Genomic DNA, 22,803 nt, shown 5'->3' on the forward strand with positions numbered 1-22,803 from the left:
TGGTGAAGTTACATGGAAATACATTTAAAACAAATAGGAGGAAATATTTTTTCACTCAATGAATAGTTACACTTTGGAACATTTTGCCAGAGGATGTGGTAACAGCAGTTAGTGTATTTGGATTTAAAAGTTCATAGTCTGCTATTGAGATTTTCATTTCATTTATTAGTACTTGTATCCCACAATTATCCAAAAATGAGTTTTGGTTCAATGTGGCATACATTTAACAGTTGTTAGAGATTACATTGATTCAATTACATTTACAAGGTTATATGCTGCTGTGCTTTACTGTGGTTGGCAAGATAACTATTAGTATGTATGGAATACTCATTGCGTTTCTTGAGAAGGTATATCTTAGTTCTTTTCATAAATGAAAAGATAAGTTACAGTTCGAGATTGTGTTGTATATTATTGTTCCAGAATGATTAGTGCATATTTTTCTCATAGAATTTCCTGAAGAGGTAGCTCTTTAGGTCTTTTCTGAACTGGAGGTAGTTCGTGATGCTTCTTATGATTATAGAAATTGAATTCCACCATTTTGAGCCCAGGTAGCTAACTCCCGGCATGTAGGTGTACTTGTATAGTATGTTTTTGTAGTTGGGCAGCTGAAGTAGTAGTAGTAGGTAACCTCTGGTTCCTGGGTTTGCATGTCTCAGTTATAGTTTGATCATGTCTGGAATGTAATCCAGTGACATGTCAAACAGTATTTTGAAGATGATTGTACTAGTTTTGAAAAATAGTCTGACCTTGATCGGGAGCCAATGTAGCATTTTGAGTAGTGGGGTTGCTCTATCATATTTTGACTTTTTGAGCATCAGTCTTGCTGCTGTGTTTTGGACGGTCTGCAATGATCATAGTAGGTTTTCTTTGCAGCCTACATATGCTGCATTACAGTAGTCTAGTTGGTGTCTTTACTATAAGACGGAATGACTGTCTGGGGAAATAATCTCTGATTCTTCTCAGTTTCCATAGTGTTTTGAAGCATTTTGATGTGATTGCAGCAACTTGGTCTTCAAGGTTCAGATGTTTGTTAGAATGATTCCTAGTATTTTTATTTGTGTTTCAATTGTATAAGATTGTTGATCTATTATGAGGTTTTGGTAAGTGGTGGGATTGTGCTGGCTGGATAGAACCAGGAGTTTGGTTTTGTCTCAGTTCAGTTTAAGTTTGACAGTTGTGGCCCAGTTTTCTATGAGGTCGAGTCCTTTTTTAGCCTTATCCAGTATTTCTGTGATGCTTTTGTTGAATAGTATATAGATGGTCACATTGTCTGCTGTGATAAGGCAGGTAAACATGACCATAGACAGAAGGAGCCAACCCCAGAACTACCATACCCAGAATCCCTTGGGAGACTGAAAGAGAGGGGTCGACTCCAAAACATGGAAGGGATCTCGAATATTAGCAGGAATGGAAGTAACTCCAGGACATAGGGGCCAGTTACTCCAGCTACCAGCAGGGGGAGCAGCAGTCAAGAAGCGCAATTTCCATGGGTGCGAAATCAATATATAATTCCTCCCAGTTGTGAGGAAGAGAGGGCAGATCTCCTGAAAGCTCAAAGAACCTATGGAGTATGTGGAGGAGGAAAAGGACCTTCCTCCAGAACTTCCTTGCTTAGAGGAGCAAGCCAGCATGGACTGGGAAGATACAAAAGCCAGGGCCAGTCTTAGCAAGTGCGGGGCCCTGTGCAGACCAATTTGATGGGGCCCCAGCCTAGCCCTGCCCCACCCTAGCTCCACCCCTCTGAGCTCCAGGGCCCCCTCCCTCTGAGCTCCAGGGCCATCCACCCCTCCCTCTGAGCTCCAAGGCCGCCACCCCTCCCTCTGAGCTCCAGGGCTGCCACCCCTCCCTCTGAGCTCCCTCCGAGCTCCAGGACCATCCTTCCTCCCTTCAAACTCTAAGGGCCCCTTCCCTCTCTCCGAGCTCCAAGGGCCCCCTCCCTCCATCCCTCACAGCTCCAAGGCCCCCTCCCTCCGAGGCCTCCCTCCGAGCTCCAGGGGCCTCCCAAACCTCGGCGCTTCAGGAGCCTTCCTTTCTCTCTCTCAGCTATGGTCCCGATTCCCGCCCTCATTTCCTGTTTCCACAAGGGCGGGAGGGCGGGACCAGAGCTGAGAGAGGGAAGGGAAGGCTCCTGAAGCGCCAAGCAGCTCGCATGCTTTTCACTGCTGCCGCCTGCCGCCGTAACACCGACGAGGTAACTTAGATGACTTTTAAAATTCAGAGGGATTTCCTTAATTATTACTTCGAAAGGAGTGAAGCCTGTGAAAACTGGGATTGCTTTAATCAGTGGGATTTGAATTAGAGACTTAAATATATGTATTGTTAAATAATTTCTGGTTTTTAAAAGAGAGAGAATGTAATCAGATGTATTATTTTTAACTAAAATCTGGACAATAAGTATGTTCTCAATGAAATGAATTGACTATACACCGTATTTGGTCTTGAAGAAGCCAACCAGATGATCAATGTGGAATAATGAATTAGATGAGTAATATCTGGGGATAATCAGGTTAATATCATGTTTTCTTTTTTCTGTTTACTGCTTAATTGATCTCCTTGTCTTATCTCACTCTCCCTATTTTTCTTCACTTTGTGGTCTAAGAAAAAGAAAGATTGTATATAATCCATATATCTAGTTGGGATTGTTTTCTTCTTATCTTGCATTAATGTGCAGTCATGTCTGTATTACTGGTTGCAAGTGACCCTTGTAAAATGAAAAATTATAAATAAACGATTAAAAAAAAAATTCAGAGGGAGGGGGACTGAAACTCGGGCGGTTGGGGCAGAGTTCAGGCACGCCGCGCGGGGCCTCCTTGAGCACAAGGCCCTATGTGGTCGCCTCGTCCTAAGACCGGCCCTGCAAAAGCCAACCTTTCCAGCACTTAAAGGCAGTTGTGGGAGGCCATGGGAGTTTGTTACTGTGGAGTGGGAGGTGAACTGCCAGTCCTGCTTGCTGCAGAGCTGCTGGAGTGCTACAGGAAGAAAGGTGATGTTCTCATGATTTTTTTTTTACTTGAGCTTTTGAACTGAACTTTACTTAGGTTTGTGAGCTGAACTTTAATTGAACTTTTGAACCGAAGGGGGGGGGGGGGGGTTGGGGGTTGATTATGTTTTGTGGAACTGGGTCTGCATTAAAACTTTTTTGTTCGAACTGAGTCCAGATTAAGGTGTGGTGCTGCACCACAGTGGTGTTCCTAGCCTGGATGACACCCAGGGCGGATTGCCAATGCGCCCCCCCCCCCCCGGGTACAGCGCACTCCCCCCGGCGAAATGACCCCCCGGGTGCACGCCGCTGGGAGGGGGTGCCGCAGCGCGCGCCTGTCGGCTCCGAGTTCGCTAACTTCGCTCGTTGCTGCAGCTCCCTCTGCCCCGGAACAGGAAGTAACCTGTTCCAGGGCAGAGGGAGCTGCAGCGAACGAGCAAAGTTAGCGAACTCGGAGCCGACAGGCACGCGCCGCGGCACCCCCCAGTGGCGTGCACCCGGGGCGGACTGCCCCCACCGTCCCCCCCCCTTGGCATGCCACTGCTGCACCAGAACCCTGTGCCCTGAACTGGGCTTTTGGTTACAACCCCCAAAACAGAAGTGGAGGACCCCTTTACACTGCATATATGAATGGGTTTAAACTCATTTTTCCAGTTTCTTCTCAAGTGGAGCCATCAGAACATTGAATAATATTGGGGAAATTGGGGAACCCTGAGGGACCCATCATCTTTCCTTCCTTTACCTAGTGGACCGAATGCCCTGATGCAGTTGTGATGAAGCATGGACCATGTCAGCAACTGTTCCCTGGATGATTAAGATTAGTATTCCACAGTATTTTGATATCAAGAATAATGATAGTGATATAAAAATTAAGAAGAAAAATTTTTGTACTATAAGCACTTATAAAAAATTCTGACTGATGATGACTGTAGTGAGCAATGGGCAATAGAATTTTCTACCTCATGTGAAATATGCCACCCCTTTAAAAATAATGTGCTTTTGGTTCCAGTGTACATTCTTTAAATTGACTAATATGCTGGGTTCATATTTATCAGAGATTACATCTAGGTAAGGGCATTTACATATGTGATAGAGCTGATGTAAGTGAAACCAGACTGCTGGTATTAACTTCTAAAAAAGGAGACAGAGCAGTTTTTAAACTAGAAACTGGGGAAAAGCTGACAATCTCTCAGAACATGATTTGGAACAAAATATCTTTGAAGGATATTACCATAACAGGGAAGATAAGGCATCCTGATAGTGAGGTTGCAATAAAGGCCATAGTAGACCAGATGCCTTTAAATAAAGAGCAGACAAACGTAATTGCAAATTTTCACTGTCAACTGCTGATTGTTAATAGGTATAAAAAAAACATTGTTTGAAGTGTCTGTATACAAATGCTAGAAGCCTAAAAAATAAGATGGGAAAGTTAGAATATATTGCACTAAATGAAAAGATAGATATAATAGGCATCTCTGAGACCTGGTGGAAGGAAGATAATCAATGGGACACTGTCATACCAGGGTACAAATTATATTACAGTGATAACGTGGATCAAATTGGTGGAGGTGTAGCTTTATATGTTAAAGAGGGCCTTGAATCAAATGGACTAAAAATTACGCAGGGCACAAAATATACCTTGGAGTCCTTTTAGATAGAAATCATATGTGTAAAGGAAAAAGGATAGTGATAAGAGTATACTACCATCGGCCTGGCCAGAATGAACAGACAAAAATTAGGAAAGCTAACAAATTGAGTAATATGGGTGATTTCAATTACCCAGAAAATGAAACACACACAAAAAAAAAACAGTCCAAAAGATGCTATTGAGGCCCAATAGTCTGCAATAAAGTGATCAAACAGTCAATGGTGGAGGAAAAGACCTCAGACCTCTACTGCTAATCAGTCACATAGAGCAACAAGTGTTTAAGGCTAAAACCAGTGCAATCATTGATCAGGACAAAAACTCCACTTCTCACTGAAATATATTTTGAAACTGGTTGAGATGCAGTTTTCTTCATGGTTTGTCCAGGATGGTTTGGATGAACTGTTGGATACCAGATGCAGCCATTGGGTGAAACAGGGCCTCTTGTTGGGTTATTGGAGTGAAAACTATGTAGTGAAACCATAATTCTGTGGTACAACACAACCTAATGCCCTTTTTGGGAGACTTTGTTTAGGACTGGATGGACTTTAATGATTAGAGTATTGATAAAATTAATCTCATATCTACATGCCATTGCCTGTGCACAACTCACAAGATTGCATTTATCTTCATTGAAATAATAGGCAGCCACGTTGGCATTAGGCAGGCAGGGCAAAATCCTGAGCAACGCCATAGCAAATTCTGTTGCAAATGTGCACTATTCAAACATCTGTACACTTGTTATGCATGCACAGAGAGTGGCACTATTAGGAAAATGTGCAAGCATGTTCAAATAATATGCACCGTGGGGAAATAGTACATACTCTTCTGAAAGAGTGCACACTCTTTGGAACGACTGTACATTATTAATGGCATTGCCCCAAAATGAAAATTACAAAACAAAGTTAAAAATGCTGCAAATGACATGGGAAAGCAAACAAAACAAACATTCTAGCCTTGCACGCCCCTTTTAATTTCTTGCTTCTTAGTTCCTAGCAGCAATAACGCTTAAGATACACTAGATGGTGCTGTTGTGATATTTCTGCCCAGGCAGGGAATGCATTTTTCTTGCGTAAGCTAATTGTATAGTGGGAATCCCTTCGGTGAGTTCTACAATTTAATATTCATGTGACTGATGCATAAGTACTTTTACAGCAGTCTTAGGACTATTCAGTGGGTGATGAAATTAAAATGCACAGCAGTTTCATAATTACAAATTTGGTGGCAGCTGAATTTTGACATATCATAAATCGTACAGTAGAGTAATTACTGGAAACAATATGCCTTGGCTTCATAGGTTTCCCTGATACAAATCCTTTTTTTTTAAATGCTTTGAAAGTGTTGTTTTACATTGCCTTTATTGGCCTTGCTTTTTATATAATCTTCCAATATTGTATGAAGCCCCCAGCTATGATCAGCACTTTACGGCGCATGTAAGGAATCATTTTATTACAGGCCTCCTAACTTATGCTTCAAATAGCCATGTAAGTTACAGCAGTTTTCAAAGGAAAGTGTTTGCAAGGAATGTACATTTCTTAGTGTGCATACAGTTTCTTAATCTGCCTTAAAAATCTAGAGCATGCTAAATTGATTTAATGCACACTAACCAATAAATGAACACACCCTGTCAATTAGTGCATTTTAAAATGCTATAACTAGCATTGTTGCAGAAAAATGAGTGAGACGATGTGTGGCTGCAGCAGAAATCAAACCCAACAACAAAGAAGCAGTCTACTGAAGGCCAGTGACAGTAAGAAATTGGTCTAGTTTATTAATTGAATTTAAAGAGCAATCTGAACAACAAATGCAATGGTGATCTGAATATCTAAACAGTTAGAACAATAGACCACATCCCCTACTTATGTTTCAACACTTCTGTGCCTGCATCAGGGGCAAAATCAATTGTTCATTTAGGGCTATGATCCCACTTTTAGTATTCATCAGAAATTCTTAAGGTTGCCCATAATGAGCTTCCAGAGCACATTGTACACTTAAAATGTTGTCAAATGGGTTTCAAAGTTGAATAGCTTAAACTATTAGGTTCAAAGCACACGTGTGAAGAAAAAAATGAATGACAATCTGAACATTTCTAATCTAGGAGAAAAGAAAAGAAAACTAAATAAATTAATTTTGCCTGCACACATCCATTGTGTATGCATACTAGAGAATGACACGGGGACCCGCAGTAACCACGGAGATGGGGACGGGGACAGAGCTTGCGGGGACGGGGCGGGAATGGGGACAGAGCTTATGGGGATGGGGCAGGGATGAGGACAGAGCCCAAGAGGACGGGGACAAACTTTGTCCCCATGTCATTTTCTACTTTGAAGCCTGTTAATGAACTGGACTGTTATTTATGTTTGAGTGATGCAGTGATATTTTGATTATTTGCAAAAACAAGCAAACATGCTGGTCACAACTAGCATGGGGGATCCTGTACATCCTGCTACCAGCACATCTTCTGGAAGAGGTTCATTTGCGGATTAATACCTTTCAAATATTTGAACGTCTATATCATGTCACCCCTGTTTCTCCTTTTCTCCAAGGTAAACGTGTTCAGGTCTGCAAGTCTCTCGTATGGTTTGCAACGCAAATCCCATACCATTTTTGTAGCTTTTCTTTGCAATGCTTCCAGTCTTTTTACATCTTTAGCAAGATATGGCCTCCAAAACTGAACACAATACTCCAAGTGGGGGCCTCACCAACGACTTGTAGAGGGGCATCAACACCTCCTTTCTTCTGCTGGTTATACCCGTCTCAATAAGCCTAGCATCCTTCTGGCCACGGCCTTTGCCTTGTCACATTGTTTCTTCATCTTCATATCCTCCGACACCAACATTCCAAGGTCTCTCTCCTGAGTCGAGCTTACTAATCTCTCCCCTCTAATTTGGTATCTCTCTTTTGGGTTTCTACACTCCAATGCATCACTCTGCACTTCTTGGCATTACATTTTAACTCGTCTAATGATACCTAATTCACTCAATCTCAATTTAATAAATGAAATTCTACACACAGACTCACACAAGCTGTGTAACTTTGATGTGGAACACCCTCTCAATCCTTGACTAGACTGTGTGCATTTTAAAGTGGAGAAAAAAGTTTCAGAATCGCCACCCAGCCAGCCCAACTTCGCAGGCTATAAGGCATGAGCTCGGCGTGCCATCATGTAGCTTCAAAAAAAACTCCACTACTTAATGCTTAATTCTAAATCTCTAATCACAGTATACCTAATATTTGCCTACTTCGTGTATGTCCACCATGTAATGCGTCAATATTCTGTACTTAACTATTAGTGGTACTGATTTTTCAACATTTCTGTAGACTGCAAATGAATCAAGAAGGTGTCGCCAGAAACCACTTAGCTTTTAAATGTCACTCTGGTGTTCCTCTTATGGCGGTACTTTCCACTCCTTAACCTGACAGGGAGCCCCCATTTCGCTAATGCTGCGTCAGGGGTTATTTCCAAATCGTTTTCCACATGACCCTTCCTTATCAATTATGCAACTCATAGCCGAGGTTGCAAAGGTAGGTTATGAGCAGGAATTTGTGACACCTATGGAATTTAAATCCCTAAATTATACAAAACATAAAATTCCGGTATTCAATCTACCACCCAAGATACATAAATGTTTAGAGCAGCCTCCAGGACGACCGATAATCTCAGCCAGAGACTCTTTATTGGAGCGTTTATGTAAATTCATTGATATCCATCTTCAACCATGTTTATGCTCCATTAAATCATACATTCAAGACACAACCCATTTCTTAAGGATTCTTCATACAATAAACAAAACTGGTTTGGAAGATTGGACTCTAGTAACTTTAGACGTATGTTCTCTGTACACCAGTATCCCCCAGGAAGAAGCACTGGAGGTATTGCAGTTCTCTTTGGAACAGAGGTCAAGACCTCATTTAGTCCCTTCAGAGTTCCTAGTAAATTAAGTGAGATACGCCGAGCTCATGCCTTATAGCCTGCGAAGTTGGACTGGCTGGGTGGCGACTCTGAAGCTTTTTTCACCACTTTAAAATACACTCCCTCCAGGGTATCCACTCTATTGGCTATCTTCGTGTCATCCACAAAAAGGCGAACCTTTCCTTCCAATCCTTCAGCAATATCTCTCACAAATATATTAAACAAAATGGGCCCCAGCACTGACCACTGAGGAGCCCCACTGCTCACCATCCTTTCCTCTGAGCGGATTACTACCACCCTCTGCCACTTGTCGGTCAATCAGTTTTCTATTCAGTTTACCACTTTCGGTCCTAAGTTCAACTCTTTCAGCTTATTCACGAGTCTTCTGTGGGGGACCGTATCAGAGGCTTTGCTGAAATCAAGTAGTATACATCTAGCGCACGGCCTTCATCCATTTCTTTTATCACCCAGTCAAAGAAGTCAATGAGATTCATTTGGCAGGATTTTCCTTTGGTAAAGCCATGTTTCCTCATGTCCTGTAACCCGTTGTCTTCTAGAAATCTGGATAAAGTTGAAGCTACTTTGGATCTCACATCTTCACTCAGATCTATTTTTATAATATCTGCTTGCTTTAAACTCTAATACGTTATTCAACATCTCTATGTAACAATAAGTGATTACGTTCTAATCTATCACCACCAAGAACGATGTATTGTAAGCCACATTGAGCCTGCAAAGAGGTGGGATAATGTGGGATACAAATGCAATAAATAAATAACTATCCTTTCTTTCAGCAGCGACTCCATTATTTTTCCTACTACCGACGTGAGACTTACCAGTCTGTAGTTTCCCACTTCTTCCCTGTCTCCACTTTTGTGAAAAGGGACCACAACCGCTCGTCTCCAATCTCACGGATCCTCTCCCATCTCTAAAGATCTATTAAATAAATCTTTAAGAGGTCCTGCTAGGACTTCCCTGAGCTCCCTCGGTATCCTGGGATGTATCCGAAATAATTCAAATATAACCCTCCCCCCTTCACAGACCCCTTGAAAAGTCCCCAAACCTCCCCCAACTCCCCTTACATTCCCCTCGATTCCCTCCTAACAAAAAGAATGGAAAACAATATAAACCTCACACGTTTGCTGCCATTTTCAATACAGTTTGCTATTGTTTAGGGAGACTCAATATGGCAGCAAGCTCCATCTACTGGCTTCAATCCACAGAATGGGCAAAGCACACTCCTGCCATCTCCTGTCTTATTAAACCTCCTTATTCTAAGCTAACTAGAGAGGAGGACGTAGAAGGGCGGGATCAATATCAGGGGGAGGAAGAGACAGAGCCAATGGAGTTGGTGATGACAAAGCTTCAGCCTGAGGAGGGCCCAGCAGCAATGGAGATGGAAGGAATCACTAGCCTGAGTGAATTGGGAGGAGTTGGTTATCTATTTTCACATACTCCTCGCCCTGCTGGCCGTGGGGGCGGTGTTGGACTACTTCTCTCTCCCTCCTCCAGATTTCAACCCCTTCTTCCACCTCAATCTCACTGTTTTTCCTCCTTTGAAGTCCACTCTATCCGCCTTTTCTCTCCTCTGCCTCTTCGAATAGCGGTCATTTATCGTCCCCCTGATAAGTCCCTTTCATCCTTTCTCAGTGACTTTGACGCCTGGCTTGCCTTCTTCCATGATCCTTCCTCCTCCTCTCTCATCCTTGGTGACTTTAATATTCCTGCTAATGATCCTTCCAACTCTTATATTTCCAAGTTACTTGCTTTAACGTCGTCCTTTAATCTCCAACTATGCTCCACCTCCCCCACTCATCAAAATGGTCACTGTCTTGATCTCATCTTCTCCTCCAACTGTTCACCTTCTAGTTTCCTTGCCTCTGATCATCCCTCCTCTGATCAGCATCTTATAACTTTCACACTTAAATCTCCTCCCTCCCAGTCCCGTCCTATCCTATCTAATTTATCTAGGAATCTTCACGATATTGACCCTTCATCTCTATCCTCCCATGTTTCAAACCTCCTCTCTACTGTGGCACCATCCACGTCTGTCAACGAGGCTGTTTCTTCTTACAACAGTACTCTATCCTCTGCCTTAGACACTCTTGCACCTTTGATGACCCGCCCTGTAAGGCGTACAAAACCCCAACCTTGGCTGACTTCTAATATCCGCTACCTACGTTCCTGTACCCGCTCCGCCGAACGCCTCTGGCGGAAATCTCGGGCCCTTGCTGATTTCTTACACTTTAAGTTCATGCTGACCTCCTTCCAATCTGCTCTTTTACGTGCCAAACAGGATTATTATATCCAACTGACCAACTCTCTTGGCTCTAATCCTCGACTTCTCTTCACCACATTGAACTCTCTCCTCAAGGTGCCCCCTCCCCCAACTCCCCCTTCATTATCTCCTCAGACCCTTGCTGAATTCTTTCACAACAAGGTTCAAAAGATAAACCTTGCTTTCTCTACCTCACCAGCTCTCCCTCCACTAGTCCGTTCCCCTCTCTCTCCTTCCCCTGATTCCCTTTCCTCCTTTCCTGAAGTTACTATTGAGGAAACTACACTTCTCCTTTCTTCCTCAAAATGTACCACCTGTTCCTCTGATCCCATTCCCACCCACCTTCTTAATGCCATCTCTCCTACTCTTATTCCTTTTATCTGTCACATTCTCAACCTCTCACTTTCCACTGCGACTGTCCCTGCTGCCTTTAAACATGCTGTGGTCACACCTCTCCTTAAGAAGCCTTCACTTGACCCTACTTGTCCCTCTAATTACCGACCCATCTCCCTCCTTCCTTTTCTCTCCAAATTACTTGAGCGTGCTGTTCACCGCCGCTGCCTTGATTTTCTCTCCTCACATGCTATTCTTGACCCACTACAATCTGGTTTTCGCCCTCTCCACTCAACCGAAACTGCGCTTACTAAAGTCTCCAATGACCTATTACTGGCTAAATCCAGAGGTCAATATTCCATCCTCATTCTTCTTGATCTTTCCTCTGCTTTTGACACTGTCGATCACAGCATACTTCTCGATACCCTGTCCTCACTTGGATTCCAGGGCTCTGTCCTTTCCTGGTTCTCTTCCTACCTCTCCCTCCGCACCTTTAGTGTTCACTCTGGTGGATCCTCTTCTACTTCTATCCCTCTGCCTGTCGGCGTACCTCAGGGTTCTGTTCTTGGTCCCCTCCTCTTTTCTATCTACACTTCTTCCCTTGGTTCATTAATCTCATCCCATGGCTTTTCCTACCATCTCTATGCTGATGACTCCCAAATCTACCTTTCTACCCCTGATATCTCACCTTGCATCCAAACCAAAGTTTCAGCGTGCTTGTCTGACATTGCTGCCTGGATGTCTCAATGTCACCTGAAATTAAATATGACCAAAACCGAGCTTCTCATTTCCCCCCCCAAACCCACCTTCCCGCTCCCCCCGTTTTCTATTTCTGTTGATGGCTCTCTCATTCTCCCTGTCTCCTCAGCTCGAAACCTCGGGGTCATCTTTGACTCTTCTCTCTCCTTCTCTGCTCATATCCAGCAGACCGCCAAGACCTGTCGTTTCTATCTTTACAACATCCGTAAAATCCGCCCCTTTCTTTCCGAGCACTCTACCAAAACCCTCGTCCACACCCTTGTCACCTCTCGTTTAGACTACTGCAATCTGCTTCTTGCTGGCCTCCCACTTAGTCACCTCTCCCCTCTCCAGTCGGTTCAAAACTCTGCTGCCCGTCTCATCTTCCGCCAGGGTCGCTTTACTCATACTACCCCTCTCCTCAAGACCCTTCACTGGCTCCCTATCCGTTTTTGCATCCTGTTCAAACTTCTTCTACTAACCTATAAATGTATTCACTCTGCTGCTCCCCAGTATCTCTCCACACTCGTCCTTCCCTACACCCCTTCTCGTGCACTCCGCTCCATGGATAAATCCTTCTTATCTGTTCCCTTCTCCACTACTGCCAACTCCAGACTTCGCGCCTTATCTCTCGCTGCACCCTACGCCTGGAACAAACTTCCTGAGCCCCTACGTCTTGCCCCATCCTTGGCCACCTTTAAATCTAGACTGAAAGCCCACCTCTTTAACATTGCTTTTGACTCGTAACCACTTGTAACCACTCGCCTCCACCTACCCTCCTCTCTTCCTTCCCGTTCACATTAATTGATTTGATTTACTTACTTTATTTATTTATTGTCTATTAGATTGTAAGATCTTTGAGCAGGGACTGTCTTTCTTCTATGTTTGTGCAGCGCTGCGTATGCCTTGTAGCGCTATAGAAATGCTAAATAGTAGTAGTAGTAGTAGTAACTCAGTAGAGGGAAACATGGAGTTAGGTTTTTGATCCTTTTCCTTTTCTTGAACTGCATATCTCAGCACCAGAATTGCATAAGAATTATCCTCTACTCTTTGGGTCCAAAATATTTCATCATTTTAACTTGAAAAGGTTTGATGTTCCTGGATGATTTTGAATTTCCTTTTAGTATTCTCACCATAGAGTCACTAGTTGTCACGATTGTGGTCGTGACCCCTCTCAGACTCACCTTATTTCCAGTGGTTAGCTTTTGAGCTGGCCTCTGTCTGTTCTTTCTGAGTTAGTTCTGTCTCTGTGTGCTGGCTGCTTCCAGCATGGCTCTGATTACTCCACTATACTGCACCTGTGTGTGTTAAGCCTCTCTGTGCTTCAGTATGCTTTCTGCCTGTGTCTTGATTTGTGCTCCTCTTGCCCTCTGGTGGCCAGAACCAGTGGCTGCCATAGACTTTCCAGACTTTCTTTCTGGTCCAGTCCAAATATTCCAGCTCTCCAGACTGGGTTTGAAGTTTGGCAGCTAGCCTCACCCATAGCTGCCTCGTGATTCCTGCAGCTGAGTTTCAGCTGCTGATGGGTTTATTACCACCTGGAACCTTCTGAGTTTGCCTTTGCATCGTCTAAGGTCCCTGGTTTGTTGGTGCTTTGTTGCATGTCTGCCTAGTCTGGTTTCTTGTATTGTTCCTTGTCTGATTCTAGTTAGTCTGTGTGTAGTTTAGCTTAGGTTTATTTGCTTCTTTCTCTAGTCTTGTTTCTTGTCTGTATTCCTTGTCTAGTTTCTGTTTGTCTGTGGGGCTCATTTTCAAAGCACTTAGCCTTCCAAAGTTCCATAGAAACCTATGGAACTTAGCCTCCCAAAGTGCTTTGAAAATATGCCTCTGTGTCTCTTGCTTACTGGCTGCTCTGCAGCTTTCAGTCCTGTCTCTTGTCTGTCAGTATTTGTACCCTGTTTTAGTGGCTGCTTTGCAGCTTTCACTCCTGTCTCCTGTCTGTCAGTATTTGTACCCTGTTTCAGTGGCTGCGTGGCAGCTTTCAGTTCCTGTCCTTTAGCTTGTCCATTCCCTGCTTTGTGTAGTATTGTCCTAGCCCAGTTTCCTGCCTTGCTGCCCTTGTATATTCCTTTCCCCTCTGACCCTCAGTCCCTGTTCAGCCTAGTTGGTATCCAGTGCCTGCCCTGTCCGGTAAGTCCTGCCGGCCGCCTGCACCCAGGGGCTCAACTCCTGGGGAAGGGCGGTCAAGTGCAGGTGAAGTCTAGCTGCTTCTGTAAGAGTTCTGCCTTGTCTCTGGTGTGGGGTGGTTTTGCCTGCCACTGCTGCTCCACGGCAGTGGCCCAAGGGCTCACGAACCTAGTTTCTGCCTTGAAAGCCTGACACTAGTGTAGTGCTGTGGTCTGAAAAGATGCTGTTCTACAGCGGTGTCGCCATGGTTAGCACTATAGTTTCTGATGTGATGTCTGTGTAGATTCAATCTTGTCTTAGGTATTTGGCCTGTCTCTCCAACATAGCATCCTTTTTACTTGTTTATTTATATGGATTTTGCACACACCTTTTTTAGTAGTAGCTTATGGTGAGTTACATTCAGGTACACTGGGTATTTCTCTGTCCATTGAGAGCTTACAATCTAATTTTGTACCTGAGGCAATGGAGGTGACATCCAGAGGTGCAGGGAGCAGCAATGAGATTTGAGCCAGCCACCTCTGGATGCTTAAGACTGGTGCTCTAACTACTAGGCTACTCCTCCATTCCACAGAATAATTAATTGCTTTGCATAGACTGAATAGTGCACAGTGCATTGTTAATTAGGTGTCTTGTTGAAACTGTTTTATGAATCCCATATAAGAAGGGGTTTTTTTTTTTTTGGGGGGGGGGGGGGGGGTTGGTCATAAAGGATGTAATTTCACACATAGGGAGACCCACAAGCAGTTTCATTCTTCCGTATAAAACTGGTCATTCATAGCTTTTATTGAAGAAGCTTATTTAATAAAGACTTCTTTCCATAATAACAGAATAAAGAACAGCTGTTTTGTAGTAAGCTGCATTGTATACAGTAGACACGAGAAGGGTATTATTTTTCAAAGCGTTTCCCTACAGGTCAGCTACAGAAGCTGAAAATAATGTAATAAGCATACAGAGATTTCAAAGCTGGACCCAGAAAATGAAATACAGTGTCATAAATCAAGTTTGATAAAGTAAAATGCTCTTGAAAAGGCTTTTATTTACAAAATGTTGTTACTTGCTGTTATCTCTCAATGTTCCTTGTACATTCTGTATACAAAGGATTTAAGTTCTATTGTAGTTAATCATTCTTTGTCTTTGTCACATTATTTAGTAAAAATTCATCATTATATAGATTTAGCTCATACCTTTCTTGGTAGTTACAGTCGGTTATAGTAGGTATTTTCCTGTCCCCAGAGAGCTTACAAGTTAAGGGGTCCTTTTACTAAGCTGCATTAGTTGCTAATGCATGCTTAACACAGCTTAAAATGGTTTTACCATGAGACGTGCTCAGGTGTCTTGTAGTAAGTGCCAAATGTGCATGCACTAACCACCCAGACAAATTTTTGAAATGGGAGTGGAGAGTGAGTGATCCTGCACTAATTAGTAAGTTCAGCTACATTACCACGCTAACCCCCAAATACTATATATGGCGCCTTAAGTAATGCGCACTAATTTGGCCACATGGCCAAACTGCATGCACAACTTAATTGATTAACAAGCCGATCAGCGCTGATAATTGGTACTTCACAACCACTTAGTGGCACACACCTTTCAAAGCAGATTCTATAACACAGTGCGTGTAAATTCTAATGCGCACAGTCGAAAAAGTGGTGTGGAATGGGCAGGACATGGGTGTTTCAAAAAACTGTGCACACTATTATAGAATACACCGATCTGCGCCTAACTTAGGTGCAGGTATTTAGGCCTGGTTTTAGGGTGCGCCTAAATTTTAGGAGCAAGAACGGCACTTGTGCATATTCTATAAACTACGCTTAACTTTAGGCATACTTTATAGACTCACACTAACCACGTGATTTTACAGCACCAATTTTTAAGGCTCCATATATAGAATTTCCCCCTAACTGATTAGCGCAGGAATAGTGTGTGAGCCCTTACTGCCTACAAAATGGGTGGTGGTAAGTGCTGATAATCCTCACTGTACCTCAGCACGTTGTCCCAACTTCGGAAAGCCATGGTCTGATTCCAAGTAAAAGGTTCAGTGAAAGTCCGCCTAGGCAGAGGAACACTGAGAACCCACGGTATACTGACAGACAGACAGACAAAAAGAGAGGGAAATGGACCGGCTGACCAGGAACAAATGAGACAAAAGTCTGAATATTGGCTTACAGAATAGCACGAGACTGGAAAATATTTATTTCGATGTGCATGTGTCAACATGACTAGAAAACTGGCTTTTGTGTGCATTCTTGCCCCCCACATAGGATAATTCCACAACTGTGCACCTACATATAGGAGCCTGGCTCTAATGGCATTAGGGACCTATGTTCCTTTATAGAATACTCAATGTTAAATAGTCCAAAAATATTTATATACTCAGTGGGGGCAATTCAACATCACAGTATATCAACCCAAAGCTTGAAATTACTTTACACATGTAAGGAGTGGACAAATTGTTAAATTAAACTAAACAATTTAAAAGCCTCGGCAGCAACTCTTTTCACAAAGATATAACCCTGTGGCTTACCCGAATCATCATCAGTTTCTATAAACATAGCTTACGAACTTGTAATATTTCAGCTTCCCCCCCAAAAAAATTTTTCACTTAAATATTCATTAAAATGTGTTCTTAAGAAACTGCAATTGGACCCACGCCAACATGGGCCTTGTTTTACCATGCTGCATCAGGGCAATAGGTCCTTATCTTGGACGCCATACTATTTTGGCATCTCCTCTGCTACTCAGCAGAATACTAGCATGTGAGTATATACACACATGTATGTGGTTAGGCACAAAAATCAGATGAGCAAGCGGTCCGCTAGTCTCAGTAGAATGGAAGATGAAGAAGCAAGGTAGATTAAAAACCTTTATTGTAGAAAGCCAGACACTTTTTAATGTATAATTTCTAATCATATGTTATATGTTATACTAATGAGTATGGTGTTTTAATTAGTCAATTGGTTTTAGTTATACTTTTGACTGATTTATGTTTACGAACAAGCACTATCTTTATAGAATTACCCCCAAGTAACTTATCCAAGATAACAAGGAGCAGCTCTCGGATATTCATTTGGTTTCATTGGTTTCCAGCCTGCTGCTCTAACCATTAAGCTACTCCTCCACATAATATGATAAGAGCAATTTCTCAATATAATTAAATATATATGTTTAAAACTATTATGGTGAACTCTTTCAGAATAAATTTTCTAGTATTGGGGCTTATGCATTTAATTTGAGCATGCATGTTAAGGACCTCTTTTGCATGCAATATGCAATTAGGCCTTCATGTATGTATTATGGTCTGGAAAGATATTAGTTTGTTCATGCATGCCCTCTGTAAATCAGGATGTAACATAGAGAAACTAAATAAGCACACGCTCACAAAAAACACAATTTAATACCTGCCTCATGGAGGCTCAGCAAACTGTAAGCAAAGGGCCTGAAAAATGAAGGCCGTGCGATAAGAATGGTACTAGTTCAGTGATCTGTAAGTTTGAAACCAGACAGAATTGTTGGCTCAGCAAGCCATCAACTGAACAGTTTACCATATTTATTGAGATTATAATGATACAAGTAACCTAGACACAGACTCAGTACATACAATTTTAAAAAACATGGAAGGCTAAATGCAAAGTGTGGGAATTTAATGTGACATTTTAGGAACTTATTTTAGAAAAATCATGCACTGTTTTTTTATTTATTTATCATTTTACTTAATTACATTCACATTTATCAAATAAATGTAAGGAAAAACAGGAATTGATATTAAAAAAGAAAACATTTTTCCCACCAATATATGTTATATAATCGGCAACAACTGGGAGATCCAAGATCAGGAAAATAATCTCAAAGAAAATAAGAAAAACTCAAAATGGTTAATCTTACAATTCACATTTTCTGAGGGAGGAAGGTTAATCGGTAATTGCAGCCGGTACAGTGGTAACTAAAGGAAGTTGCTGCAGAGGGTTCTTCATCTGTTCTTTCAACTCCACAAACTCTTGTAATTTCTTAGGTTCAACAAATAAGTAATTATTAAAATTCAAAGAAATAGAACATTTACAAGGGAATCGCACTAGGAAGGTCCCACTTAGGGCAATGATCTTTGCTTAAAAGCCAAGAGTTCACACCTCCTAGTCTGCAATTCCCCTGATAAGTCAGGAAATATATTTATCTTTGAACCCAAAAAACTATCAACCATATGTCGGAAATACAATTTCAAAACATTACTCCTATCTAAATCAAAGGCGAAAGTCACTAGTAAGTAGTAGTAGTAGTAGTAATATAGCTTTTCCAAAATATCAGTTAAGTTCGCATCTCTTTTCTCTGATAAAGAAGATTATTTAGGGGAAATATAAATCACTTTAGACACCGGAGGGTGGCTATCAGAAAATGTTTGCAAATTATCAGAGAAATATTTCTTCAGCAGTTCAATAAAAGGAAAAATTCCATAGTCAAAGTCTCTATTTTTATACCTTGGACTTCCACTTTGTTAGATAAGTATTGATATAAATTCTTTAATTCACATGTTTATTCCTGAAAATTTTTAGACATCTGAAGAAGAAAGTTATTCACACTCTGCAGCGCTTCTCATAATGCATCCATTGTGACATTTTTTGGCTTCACCAGGTCCAATTTCTCCACAGAAATCGCTCCAGATATCTTTGGGGGGGGGGGGGGGGAAGAACTCACTCTCCAATCCCCCAGTTGGTTTATTCTCTGGAGTCTATGCTGCGCCAGGACCTCCTTGGGTCGCGTGAAAATCCTGACCCACTTCGGGCGTTTCCACTGTCAACCTCCATAGCGAAGCGTTACTGTTTCCGAGTCTTGGAGGGGTCGTGCCAACAGGGGGACTCAAAGTCACTCCCTCTCCACTGAGATTCGGCAATAAAGCCTTGCTGTTCCCCGAAGCAGGAACCGATATCCCCGACGTTATGACCCTGAATCTCTCTAAAGTAGGCTGAGAAGTGGTGAGAACCCCAGCCGTGTTCGAGGAGGACAACACCATGGCTTTACCTTTTCTCTTCCCCATTCTCTGGGGAGCGCGCCTACTTCTTCTGGTATTTTGGCATAAAACGGGAACTTCATGCACTGTTTAATATATAAAGTACTTGCTTACACATTGAAATTGGCATTTACACATTAGTAGAGATTTTAGAACAGGCATTATGCATACATGTGAGATGGAGTTTTAGATATGCCCCATGCCTTTTTTAGTAGTAGCTCAAGGTAATGGCATAGTCAGGAATTTTCAACACGGAGTGTGTCTCTAGCTGGGTCTTGCTTATTGCAGTTTCTAATCATTAGGGTTTTACACACACACACATAACACTATTGTTCTCATGTACTTTACAGGCTGCTGATGAAAGGACTACAAAACAAACTGCCAGTGTTAAACTTATGCCTGTGTTAAATACAAGTGTTGATACATAGATAACTTACTAGCTTTGCATAGCTGCAAACGCCAATTTTTCAAACAGGCCAGACACTATGAAAAATAACACAAAACCCTGCAAAAAAAAACCACTCAAATCCTATATGGGAAACTTACCAACCATAATAGCCCTAACCCACTTACAAATATTACACGTGGCCCTAGAGCACCAATATACCTGTCTTTGGGAAACTGGAACAAGATGGACCTGTTACAAATTCCTACACATACACTACATGCTAGCAGAATCCTTACCTCAGTTGCAGATGTAAACCATGACTCACCTGATACAAATTAGGGAACTACAGAAAAACATGCTGACAAAAACTGAAATGGAGACAAAACATGTTGTACAAAACCACAGAAATAGAAAGAAATGCATGTCCTCCTGTACAGTGCAAAATAAAACTGACAGATGTAAATTCTCAACACTGACATAATTCAGTCACTAAACTTAAAATAATTTTTCCTACCTTTATTGTCTGGTGATTTTACTTTTCTAAACATATTGTTCCTAGTCTCTGGTTCAGCTTCCCTCTTGCCAGGGTCTCCTTTTCATTTGCTATTTCTTTTCTCGTCACCTTTCTTCTTCATTTTCTGCTCTAGGTCTGTGTTTGGTACTGATCTTTCACGTTCAGCTTTCTTCCATTTTTCTGCCTCAAAGCTATTTAGTTTTCCATCTCCCTTCTTGTCTCATCATGTGCAGCATTCCCCCTCCCCTTCCCTTCCCTTCCTCTGCAGGACTCCTCCCTCTGCTCTTCCCTACCCTTCATGTGCAACATATCTCCCTCTACCTTTCCCTTTCCCTCATGTGCAATGTCTCCCCTTTTCCCTTCATGTGCAACATCTCCCGTTAACTTCTCTTCATTTGCAGCATTTCTCCCCTTTATCTTTCCCTTCTCTACCCTTCATGTGCAGCTTGTCTCCCCTTTTCCCCTCCCTTCAAGTGCAGCATCTTTCCCTCTCCCTCCCACTCTTGTTCCCTCCCACAGGTCCAAACGTTTTCCCTACCATCTTCCTCCTTCCCTATCCAGTCTGTCTCCCCTATGCCATGAGTTTTCAAACGTGTTATGGTCACTGACAGCCATTAGATCGAGCTTTCCCTTCGCCACATCCCGTCTGCATGGCAAAAGGAAGTTGTATCAGATCAAAGGACCCCAGGGCTGGCCATAGGAAAGACTGATCTAATCACTGCTTGAGTTTATAAACTCAAGGCAGAAGGGAGAGAAACCGGAACTGAGGAATAAGGAAGGAGGTGAAAAATATGGAGGTGATGCCGGAGTATGCTGATTCTGGTTGGGGTATCAGAGGGGTAGCAAGGCGTTTTTTTTTTGTGCCATCCCATACTAACCTGTAGTGACACCTATGACCTATAGGTGCTGCTGACAGAGGGTGTGTATGCAATGTACGCACCATGTATGGCTATGCCACTGGCTCAAGGTGAGTTGCATTCAGGGACAGTAGATAATCATATGCCCTCAGGGGACAGGGAATCTTAGTTTCTACCTGATTCAAAAGGAACATTAAAATCCCCAAGCATACATAATTTTGAAATATCTATTGGGAGACCCAATAAAAACTGTAATAAAAATGAACAATCAGTAACTATCACTCCTGGAGGATAATAAACCACACACACAACAATATCAGCGTTCTTAATTACTACACATTCTCCATTTTCACTTACTTCAGCACTTACTAATTGAAACTGCAAATTTTCTTTCCACAAAATTACAACCCCGCCTCCTTTTTTCCTATATCTACATAGCCACTCCCATTTATATCCTTTAGGACAACATTGCCTTATTACTGCAACATCGCTTTTCACCAGCCAAGACTCAGACATACATAAAACATCAAGCTTCTCATCAACCAACAGATCATAAATCAAAGCTGTCATCCTTCCAATAGATCTAGCATTCAAATATGCAAGCTTTAGCAGTGATCTTGAAATAATTTTCACATTCACAACAGGCACAGAACATAATGCATTTTTTACCCCAGGACATTCCCATTGACTGGGTAAGCACCACAAGGTTGAAAATCGAAAATATTTTCTAACGTGTAATTTCGGCACTCGCCAAGTTCAGAATTACCTCTAGGCTGCATGGTGGCCAGGTGGTGATGCTGATTTGGCACTCGCTGGATGCACATAGGTCCTAATGTGCCTATGTAAAAGGGCCCCTGGATGTCTTAGCTGCCTTTGACAAAGTAAACCATGAAATTTTACTGTACCAGATTGGCAAAGCTGGTCCAGTACTTGATTGATTTTGGTTTTATAAATAGTTTTTTTTCCAAGTTTGTCTACCTGAAGAGGAGCCCATTTCTTTTTCTGTATCTACAGCAGTACTGCAGGAATATTTAGTATCTGTTCTACTTTTAAAAATATATCTGATACCAGGGGCATAGCTACGGGGGGCCACGGGGGCCTGGGCCACCGCAAATTTCATCCGGGCCCCAGCATGCACAGGAGGAGCAAGAAGAAAGAAGAGCAGGAGGCAGGCAGCGAACGCGGCTTCGCCAGAGACCGGCACTGAAGAAGGCTTCTGCTGGCAGGGGTTGCGGACCCCCACCAGCAAAGGTATTTGTTTGTGAGGGGAAGTGGCGAAAGGGTGAGGCGAGGTGAGGCGGTGGGGGCCGAGGAGGCGAGGCGAGACAGTGGGGGGGGGGGGGGAGAAGGCGAGGCAGTGGGGGGGGCGTGGAGGTAAGGCGAGGCGTGTTGGTGGGGGCAGCAGGGCGGCACTCAAAATGTGCCCCAACCTCGGGCTCTGGCCCCCTCCCAACCTGAGGTCTGGCTATGCCCCTCTCTGATACTACTTTGTTGATTGTTCAATTATATCAGTGCTTTTTTTGTGCTGGTATGCACCAGTACGGCGTACCGGCACCTTTTTTTCTGAGGTCCGGCATCTCCCCTACTTGTTACAGATGGACCAACAATAAAGAACGACAACGTGGATGCAGCAGCTCACAGGTTTGCTTGCTGTGTTTTGAGTGAACGGCAACGGCTGAGCGGAGGAGTGGAAACAGAGATTAATCAAATGTCTTCCTTACTTACAGTGGACTAGATAGGCTGACTTCCACTCCACTCTCTATTTACCGAAGTCCCAGCGATGAACCAGTGGGCGGCGGCAGTAAAGGCAGCAAGCAGGCAGGCTCGCCTCCATCCTTCGCTTCCCTGCCCTCTCAACATCCTGCCTTCCTCTGATGTCATTTCCTTTCCACGAGGGCGGGATGCTGAGAGGGCAGGGAAGGGAAAGGGACTGATATCTAGGTTATATAAAGCCTTGCTGTATAGTAGACCTATTACTCAAATGTATGAGCACTGCTGGGAAGTGTTTTGGGGAACAGACTTTTCCATTTC

Source organism: Microcaecilia unicolor, chromosome 1 (genome assembly GCF_901765095.1).
Source record: "Microcaecilia unicolor chromosome 1, aMicUni1.1, whole genome shotgun sequence".
NCBI classification, from domain to species: Eukaryota; Metazoa; Chordata; class Amphibia; order Gymnophiona; family Siphonopidae; genus Microcaecilia; species Microcaecilia unicolor.